Genomic DNA, 9,593 nt, shown 5'->3' on the forward strand with positions numbered 1-9,593 from the left:
AGAATCTTGTGTGCATGCGCAAGAGGAGAGATGTAAGGACAGTCCCAGCCATGTTGCTTATATGATCCAAAAGTTGGAAGCTACTGATGTGTCCATCAATAGTAAATTGTCTTGTGTATTCATGCATGGAAAAGTCCTGTCAATGAAATTGAATAAACTACAGCTACACAAAGCAGGTAATAGCTTTAAGCGAAAGAAGCAAGATGCAGAAGAATATATACAGAACAACTTCATTTATATAAAATTCAAAACAAGCAAAACTAAACTGTAGTGTTTAAAGATACACACATAGCTGGTTAACTCCACAGAGATGGTAAAACTATAAAGCTAAATAAGGACTTGATCATCATTAAGGATTGTGTCAACTAACAAGGTTAAGGTACGGGTTGGGGTTCGAGTTCAGGTTCAGGTTAGGGTTCGTGAAGGACAGAGTGTGGGGGGATGGTGTGAATAGCAAGGAACTTCGGGTGTGCAGGCAAGGCTCCATCTCTGACCTGGGCACTAGTTACACGGGTATTCGCTTTATAATTTTTCAATAAACAGTACCTTTAGGGTTTGTGTGCTTTTCTCTATATGGGCTTTATTTTACAGTATAACCAGATTGAAAAAAATATATATTTTCCACCAGACAAATGAGAATCAAACTACACAAACATTCCTTATAGACCCCTTTGGGTTAATTATCTTTAGCTCCGAAAATATTTGCTCCCATTAGAATAATTCTGACTTACTGCCCTTGTAGTCCGTGCACCTCCACAGACTAGAAATCTTTCTCTATACCTCTAAACTTGGCTCTCAGACATTTTTCTTGATGGAGACTATAACTACTGTCATGGGAATGATCTTCAGATAGAATCGAGATACTCTATAATAAAAAAAGATAAAAGTCAAATAACTGGGAAAAGTTTAATGCCAGTGGGAAAGATAGCAATTGCCGATATCTTCCTGAGGACAGTGACAAAAGCCTGATAGGTACAGGCTGCTGCCCTGTGACCAGAGCCCAGGTGCTTCAGACGGCCATTGCTGCTCTGTCCTGTTCTTTCCAATCCTTCTACTCAGCTGATACATTAACATTTTAAATTAAAAAGAAAAATGAAATGTCTTACTTGGGGGATCTAAAATATTGACTCTTCTATTGCTGCTGCTACTGCCAGCTTATCATCGTGTAGCTTATTACCCGTTCATTTCGTCACTGAACATCCAGCTGCTATTCAGACCCAAGGCGCTGCTGGGCACTGCTCTTGAGAAGCTCTGTCCATCACAGGCATCATTGCTTTCTAATCTCATATAATCTCCAACAATGTTCTGGGGTAGGCAGGGGGTATGTTGCCGTTCATTGTTTGGGTTTTTTATTTGGACTTTGTATTAGTTATCTTTAGCTGTGAACAACCCAGCCAAAAACTTAGTGAAACAACCCTGTATGGAGCTCCAATTCTGCGAATCAGCTAAGGCAGGTTCCTCTGGTCTGGGCGAGCTCCGCTAATTTTAGCTGGGCTCACAAGTGAGTCAGCCAGCAACTGGCTGACCTAGGATGGCGTCGCTCCGGGTCTGGCCGCAAGGACAGGATGACGGGGCCCCACGTATTTCATCATTCTGCAGGCTAACCCAGGCTTCTTCAGGTGGCAGCCACAGAGTTGCAAGAGCAGCGAAAAGGCAAGCCAAATGTGCAAGCACCTTAAAAGTCTCCGTGCATGTCGCGTTTGCTCAAGTCCATGGGCCAAAGCAAGGCACACGGTTCAGCCCAGAGTCAGTGTGGCAGGATATAAGCAAAGGGTGTGAACGTAAAAGGTGATAAACCTGTGGCCACCTTTGCAATCCACTGTGGTCCTAAAGTGCCTCTCCGAAGATCACGCTGTTAGTATATGGCATTGGAAGCACAGCTCATGGCTCCTCACTTCCAGTTCAGTGTTCTTTCCATCGGGCAAACGGGGAAGAAAGAAAGCTAGCGGAGGTAGGGACCGGGGAGGGTGTACAGGGGAAGATGATTGGGAAGTCACACGGGGTAATTCAGATTACCAGGTTACTCAGTTAAAGTGGTTAAGGCAGTGAAATTAACTAAGCAATTGCCACATGTTGCTTTGTTTTATGCAATGCTAACCAATGTTCTATTGTCTAGAGTAAATATGTAATATTTAATAATATGTAATATTATTGCAATATATCTTTTTTAAAAAGAAATTTATAAAGACAAAAAAGTCATAAACAAAGGCCAGCATCATCTTACCAAGAACAGTGTCACTGCTATTTTCTGTTAGCTGTTTCACTTCAGAGCAGGAAGAAAAAATCAAGACCCTTTTAATCTTCTCCAACCACAAATCTAATTTGTTTGTTAGTTGTATTGGTAATTAATTGGCATCATATTTGAAATTTTCCAGTTTTAAAGAAAAATCCTCAGAGACAACCACTTTAGGTGCATTTTCCCGGTTTAAGTATAAATTGGTACAACATTTCAGAAGATTAATTTATAAATATGAAGGTGTGGAGAATGTAGTTAATTAATTTGATAAAATCAATGAGGGTACATGTTAAAGCCAAAAGAGGATAATAAATTAGAAGTCTTGAAAAAAAAATTTAGAATGTTCTAATCATCAACATAAATGTGAAGAGCCATCGTCTTACATCCCTTCTCCTCTCCCCCATGTCCCCCGGATCACCATCTCAATACAGCTTCCTAGAGATCAGCCAGAAATCCTCTATTTCCCTAGCAAGTGCACACAATATTTAAGTCAGTTTCACAAAGTGGACGTCTATTAAATGTGGTTGACTAAATGATAGCTAACGCAAAGAATACAGTAAAATATAAAAACTGTTGCCCCTGGAATATTTACTTTATCAGTAGTACTGTAAATACTGCAAAGAGTCTTCAGTCCTCCCATGCCAGGGGCGCTCCTCATTGGCAACTTCAGTTTTCCATGGTACTTATCTCATGCAAGGAACATGGCAACTCAGCCCACAGTTTGGGAAAGTCAGCAAGCATAAGTACGTGAGGGGGCGTGTGTGGCTCATACTCCCGCACTTACTAGCTCTTCATTCTTGAGCAGGTTGTTAGTGGTGAGACACAGGGTCATCTGCACCTACCCCAAAGACTACGTGAAGGATTGAATAGAATCAATCTGTATGTAGCATGCTCAGCACAGAGCTCATTGGGGATACTCTTTATATGATCATCTCTACTATTACTAATAATAGAATTATTATAAGACAAATCATTTAAAGAGTGTTGGTTCACAAACTGAGATGGTAGGGGCAACCAGAAAGTCTATTTCTAGATAATTCCCAGATTTTCTTTTTTTATTTGTTTTCTAAAGTTCATTAAATCTCATTTACAGCAAACCAGAGAAGCTATTTCCTGATATCCTCTCATGTATTAATTAGTTTGCCCAGAGCCTTGTTTATGCTACCTGCCGCTCCCTTTCCTTATTCAGAGAACAGATGTTATTGACCTTCCTTCAATCCCATCAGGACGCTGCTCTGCCTTCTTCCCAGAGTCTCTGACCATCTTTCTATGTATATTTAAAAGCACCACAGGGATTAAAAAAAAAAAAATCAAGCTGATAAACAGTCTAGTTCTTTATTTTTTTTTAAGTTATCTTTCTGAATAAAGATTAGAGATTTCAGTGTTAATATCCTTCTTGAAAAAAAATCATGTTTTCATGCACATATAAGGAAGAAAGGCAAACTCTTTGCAAGGGGCAAACCTTATTCCTCATTAGGCCCTCATTGTTTCGTAAACACTAATATGTACACTCTAGGAAGAGAATATCTGATTGAAACAATAAATGACCCCTAAGGACCTCAAAGTGCTTTGAGGAAACTGCTATTAATTTTCCCAATCACCCTGTAGCAATAAAAATCTCAGTTCACGAAATTAAATTGAGATCTCAAGAGTCAGGTGGCAATTGCACAGTAAAGGGTTCCCCCAGTGGTCTACTTTCTGAAAATATTTTGGTCATTTTCATGAAGGGTTATTATGAAAAATGAATACCCACAGTTCAAAAACTTTGTCAGTTATTCTGAAGAAAAGTTGTCAAAGAAACTAGGCAAGTCTGACTTTCCTTTCAGGATTACTTTAAGAATTAACTGAAATGGATCAGAGGGGGGGAAATGTGAAAAAATAAAGCAGAATGTGCCACACACAAAAAATATGCTAAGAGCCGACTGTGTCCTCCTAAGACATAAGCGCTAGGCATGACTTCACTCAGAGATGTGGATTCAAATGTGGGTTTGAAATGTGGATTTATGTGGATCTTTCATATAAAATTGTTCGGGGTACACCAAAAAAGTCTATTCCAATTAAAACTATTTTCTCCAACAGTTCCTATTGTGATTCTCATTCATTTAGAGTAATTCATCAACTCCTATAATAATGACTCGGAGAAGGGTACCACAATAAGTCACTGTTTTAGTGTGAATATTTTAGTGTAAATTCATTCATCCAAAGAAAACTAAACAGACTCGATTTCTTTCTATCAAAGGGTGTAGATACAGAGCATATCTGCTGGGCCCTCACAATGGTGAGCACTGAGCAAGCAAGAGATCGTCAGAGGAACAAACACAGTCGATGTGGAAGGACAGAATGCTCAGACTAGGGTCAGGCAACTTTTTCCAAGCCTCAACTCCCTCCTGGTAAAAGAGGAATAATTCTGTCTTACTTAGCTCTCAGAGTCACAGTGAAAATCAAATTCAATAATATTTTAAAACACTCAAATATTTCATTCAAATATAAAAAGTTAAAGAATGGGTCCTAGAAGTGTGGCAGAGGGTCGTAAGGAAAAAGAAAATTCAGACGGCATAAGAGTGGTGGCATAAATAAATGAATACATAGATAAATAATATAAGAAATGTCAGTTACTTAATTTTGCTTGAAATTTCTCCTGGAAAACACTGTATTTTTTATTCAAGGACATAAAATAAGGATAAAAATAAGACAAGTTGCTGCATTAAATGAAGATTTTCTAACATTTCTAAAAAACCCTGGAGACATGAAAGTCAGTCTCTTTCCTTGATCTCTCCTTAAAGAAAAGGCAATTGCCAAAAAAAAAAAAAAATGGTAGGTTTTCAAGCCCTGATGTGCACAGATGCCCATGAGATCTGAAATGGGGGGGGGGGAAGCAAGCTACTGAACCATATTCTTAGATTTCATTATTTATATGTATGTTTGTAAATGCAGATAAAAAGATCTAGAGAACACACTAAACTATTAATAGTGTTATCTCGAGGGAGAAGAGTGAGGCTGGGGAAAGCTGAGAAGGAGGACTTTCTTTACACGTTTGTCATATTTGAAAAATTTCGAATCGTACACCTAAGGATCTAAAAAAATGGCATGATAGATATTATGATAGATGTGTGTGGTTTCTTACCATGGGGGATGGGCTCAGCTGAGCCTTGATAACTAAGCAGGAATCAGCCAGATGAAATATTAGAAGAAAGCACTTATGGCAGAGAACTAGCATGTGCAAAGGCACGGGGGCCTAGCAGGAGGAGTGGTATCCAATATGTATAGTAGTTTGGCAAAAGTCAAACTTAGGTAGATATGGGAGAAGAGTGGAGGGTGATGGTAGAAGGCTGATCGCATGGCCTGGGTAAGATGCTAAGAAATTTGAACCTTATTCCAAGTTACTAGGAAGCACCTGATGAATTTGGGCAGAGGAGTAACATGCTCCAGTTTGTGTTTTATGGAGATGCCACTAGAAACAGTGTGAAGAATGGATACACTAGAAGGAAAAACAGTTAGGGAAGTGCTTATTATATCAAGGAAAGAGCTGTTGAAGGCCTGAACTAAAACCTTGGAGAGGAATCAATAAACTATTGGTTATTTGCAACTAAAGTTTAAAATGGAGATCCTGGGTATTTACCCCAAAGATACAAATGTAGTGATTCGAAACACCCCAATGTTTATAGCAGCAATGTCCACAATAGCCAAACTATGGAAAGAGCCCTTATAAATGGATAAAGAAGATGTGATACACACACACACACACACACACACACACACACACACACACTGGAATATTATACAGCCATCAAAAAATGAAATCTTGCTATTTGCAACGACGTGGATGCAACCAGAGGGTATTATGCTAAGTGAAATAAGTCATTCAGAGAAAGACAATTATCATATGATCTCACTGATATGTGGAATTTAGGAAACAAGGCAGAGGATCATAGGGGAAGAGAGGAAAAAATGAAACAAGATGAAACCAGAGAGGGAGACAAGCCATAAGAGACTCTTAATCATAGGAAACAAACTGACAGGAGGGAGGGTGGAGTGATGGGGTAACTGGGACATTGGGGAGGTTATGTGTTGTAATGAACACTGGGTATTATATGACTGATGAATCACAGACCTGTACCCCTGAAACAAATAATACATTATATGTTAATTAATTGAATTTAAATTTTAAAAAATTATATAAATAGATAAATAAAATTTTAAAAATAAAATAAAATAATTTTTAAATTTTTTTTAAAAATAAAATGGAGATCCAGTCAAGAGATAAGGCTTTAAGAATCGGCATTTCCCAATTCCTTTATTCATGTTCCCCACCACAATCTAAGAAAAACCCATATTATTTTGTACTCAGTAAATTTTTATTGACTCACATTAAGCCCCTTTTCGAGCTGGAAAATCATATGTTTGATGCACTGTGATTTTCTAATACACCTTAATATAAGCACATAACAATTAAAATAGCATCTAAATATTCTCAAATACCAGCAATGAAAACCATACCATGCTTTAGGACACATAGGACCAATTGCTTCCAATTCTAAAACTCAGTAAGTCTATGTTATTTAGCCAAAATCTTCCTTGGAAAATTGAGCCCCAAATATGTTCTAAGTAATTTGTCCAAGGCTTAGCTTAGACCAAGCAGATCTAGTCTCCAGATCTAGTAACTCAGAAATGCAAATTCTCAGGCCCTACTAAATCAGAAACTCTGAAGGTGCAAGGGAACAATGTATATTTTAAGAAACATCCCGTGTGAATTTGATGCCGCTGACTACCACTGCTTTGGGCCACCCACAGGCTTCTTCAGCGCAGAGACTGAGGCAATTAAGAGAAACCAGGTGAGATCATTTCCAAGTCAATGCTCTTACATCTAATAACATCTGTTACTCTTTTTTATTATCCAGATCCATACTGTGCCTTTTAGAGCTCACGCTCAGTTCATTGACAACCATTAAATAGATCAATTGAGGATGAAGGCGCATTAGTGGTTTCCTCGCTCTCTAGCGCACCGTTTCTCAAATTCCAGTCATCCTCATACCACAGTCACTACTCTCAGAATTCTGCTCCCACTGTGTATCACATATTATGCACATATATTATTTACTTGAAGTTTTTCTTTAAATAAATTCCCCTTTTTTACTTTAATAAATTAAGGGACACCTGTATACTGCTACCATCACAGAAAGTCAGCGTCACTTGCCGTGAGTAAAAGCTAACCGCACAGATAAATACAGTGTGAGATTCTATCCTTGTTTGTCAAAAGTTCTGCTCTTAAGAACTGCATTCCTCTAGGAGTGCCTGAGTGGCTCAGTCAGTTCAGCATCCAACTCTTGGTTTCGACTCAGGTCATAATTTCATAAGTCATGAGATCATCCCCGTGTGGGGCTCTGGGCTCATCAGGGAGTTTGCTTGAAGATTCTCTCCCTCAGCCCCTCCCCCAACTTGCACGCTCACATACTCTCTCCCTCAAATAAATAAATATTTTTTAAAAAAACTGTATTCCTCTAGGAATACAGGGGTGCTTAGCCCATATTAGAACAGCCATATTAGAACTCATCAGGGAGTTTGCCCTGATGCTTAGCCCATATTAGAACAGCCATATTAGAACAGCCATATTAGAACAGCCATATTAGAACTCATCAGGGAGTTTGCTTGAAGAGTCTCTCCCTCAGCCCCTCCCCCAACTCGCACGCTCACATACTCTCTCCCTCAAATAAATAAATATTTTTTAAAAAAAACTGTATTCCTCTATTGCCAGGGGTGCTTAGCCCATATTAGAACAGTATTCAAGTTTTGGACCTAACTGATTAAAGCATTAAATGGACATGAAGTTTTCATCATGTGACTCAGGATTAGTTAACTGTATGAGCATAGGCCTCCAAAATCATTCCATTCCAGCAGTGGTCCGTTTGCCATACTTCAGGAAATTCTGGCTTAAGCCTTATGTACAGGACAGATAAATCCTGAGAATGCACAGATTTAGAACAAGAAAGTCCTAAAAATAAAACCTTCATATTTAAGAAGTGAACAAAAAAAGAGAAAACAATGGTGACTAGAACACCATGCCTGGCCTGAACTGAGAAGGAAGACCTAAAAGGGCTGGAGAAAACTGGACACAAGAATTGCCAGTGAACCCAAGGGAAAAGCAATTTAGGAAAAGAAAGCACCAGCAAGAATGAGTGACCCTTCTAACCAACCCTAAACCCAATGACATAAATAATTTTATTTTATGAAAGTTCATGCATTTTATAAAAGTACCAACAATGGAACAGGAATTTTAAGAAATTCCTGAAAGAGATAATTCCCTTTCCTTTCTCTCCATTCTAACTTTTGAAGACTCCCAAAGGGAAGAAGGCGAAGGGGAAGAAAGTGGCCCTGGACCCTGCTGTCATGATGAAGCAAGAGGCCAAAATGGTGGTCAGTCCCAGTTTGAAGAAAGGTCCCAAAACTTTGGCATTGGACAGGACATGCAGCCCAAAAGTCACCTCTCTCACTTTGTCAAATGTTCCCTCTCATCTGGTTGCAGCAGCAAAGGACTCTTCTCTATAAACATCTGAAAGTGCCTCCTGCAATTAACCAGTTCACCCAAGACTTGGACCACTAAACAGCTACTCGACTGCTTAAGCAAGTCTACATATACAGACCAGAGACAAAGCAAGAGAAGAAGCAGGGATTTGGGGCCTGAATTGAGAAGAATGTTGTCAGCCAAGGGGATGTCCCTGCTAAAAGGGCACCTGTTCTTCAGGCTGGTGTTAATACTGCCACCAACTCTGTGGAAAACAAGAAGGCTCAGCTGGTAATGATTGCACATGATGTGGTTCCCATTAAGCCGGTTGTCTTCCTGTCTGACCCGTGTTGTATGATGGGGGTTCCCTACAGCAGTATCTAGGGAAGGTCAGGCTGGTCCACAGGAAGACCTGCACCACAGTCCCCCTCACACAGGTGAACTTGGAAGACAAAGGAGCTCTGACTAAACATGAGGAAGCTATCAGGACCAATGACAATGACAGATATGATGAGATCCGCTGTCACTGGGGAGGCAGCACCCTGGGTCCAAAGTCGGTGTCTTGCGTTGTCAAACTGAGAAAGGCAAAAGCTAAAGAACTGGCTACCAAACTGGCCAGGTGTACGGCTGCTGAGTTTTCCATACATTAAAGTAATAAAAGTTCTTTTTCAGCCAGGGAGAAAGGAAAGGAAAGGGAAGGGAAGGGAAGGGAAGGGAAGGGAAGGGAAGGGAAGGGAAGGGGGCGGAGGGGAGGGGAAGGGAAGGGAAGGGAAGGAGGAAGGAAGGAAAGAAGAGAAAGAAAGAAAAAGAAAGAAAGAAAGAAAGAAAGAAAGAAAGAAAGAAAGAAAGAAAGAAAGA

General features: G+C 39.6%; 1 pseudogene; it reads left to right on the plus strand.

Moving 5' to 3' along the window:
* Positions 1–1,531: 1,531 nt before the first annotated feature.
* On the plus strand, positions 1,532–9,385 carry LOC113255452 (60S ribosomal protein L7a-like; annotated as a pseudogene).
* Positions 9,386–9,593: the final 208 nt, after the last annotated feature.

This window comes from Ursus arctos, unplaced genomic scaffold (assembly GCF_023065955.2).
Source record: "Ursus arctos isolate Adak ecotype North America unplaced genomic scaffold, UrsArc2.0 scaffold_11, whole genome shotgun sequence".
In the NCBI taxonomy this organism is placed as follows: Eukaryota; Metazoa; Chordata; class Mammalia; order Carnivora; family Ursidae; genus Ursus; species Ursus arctos.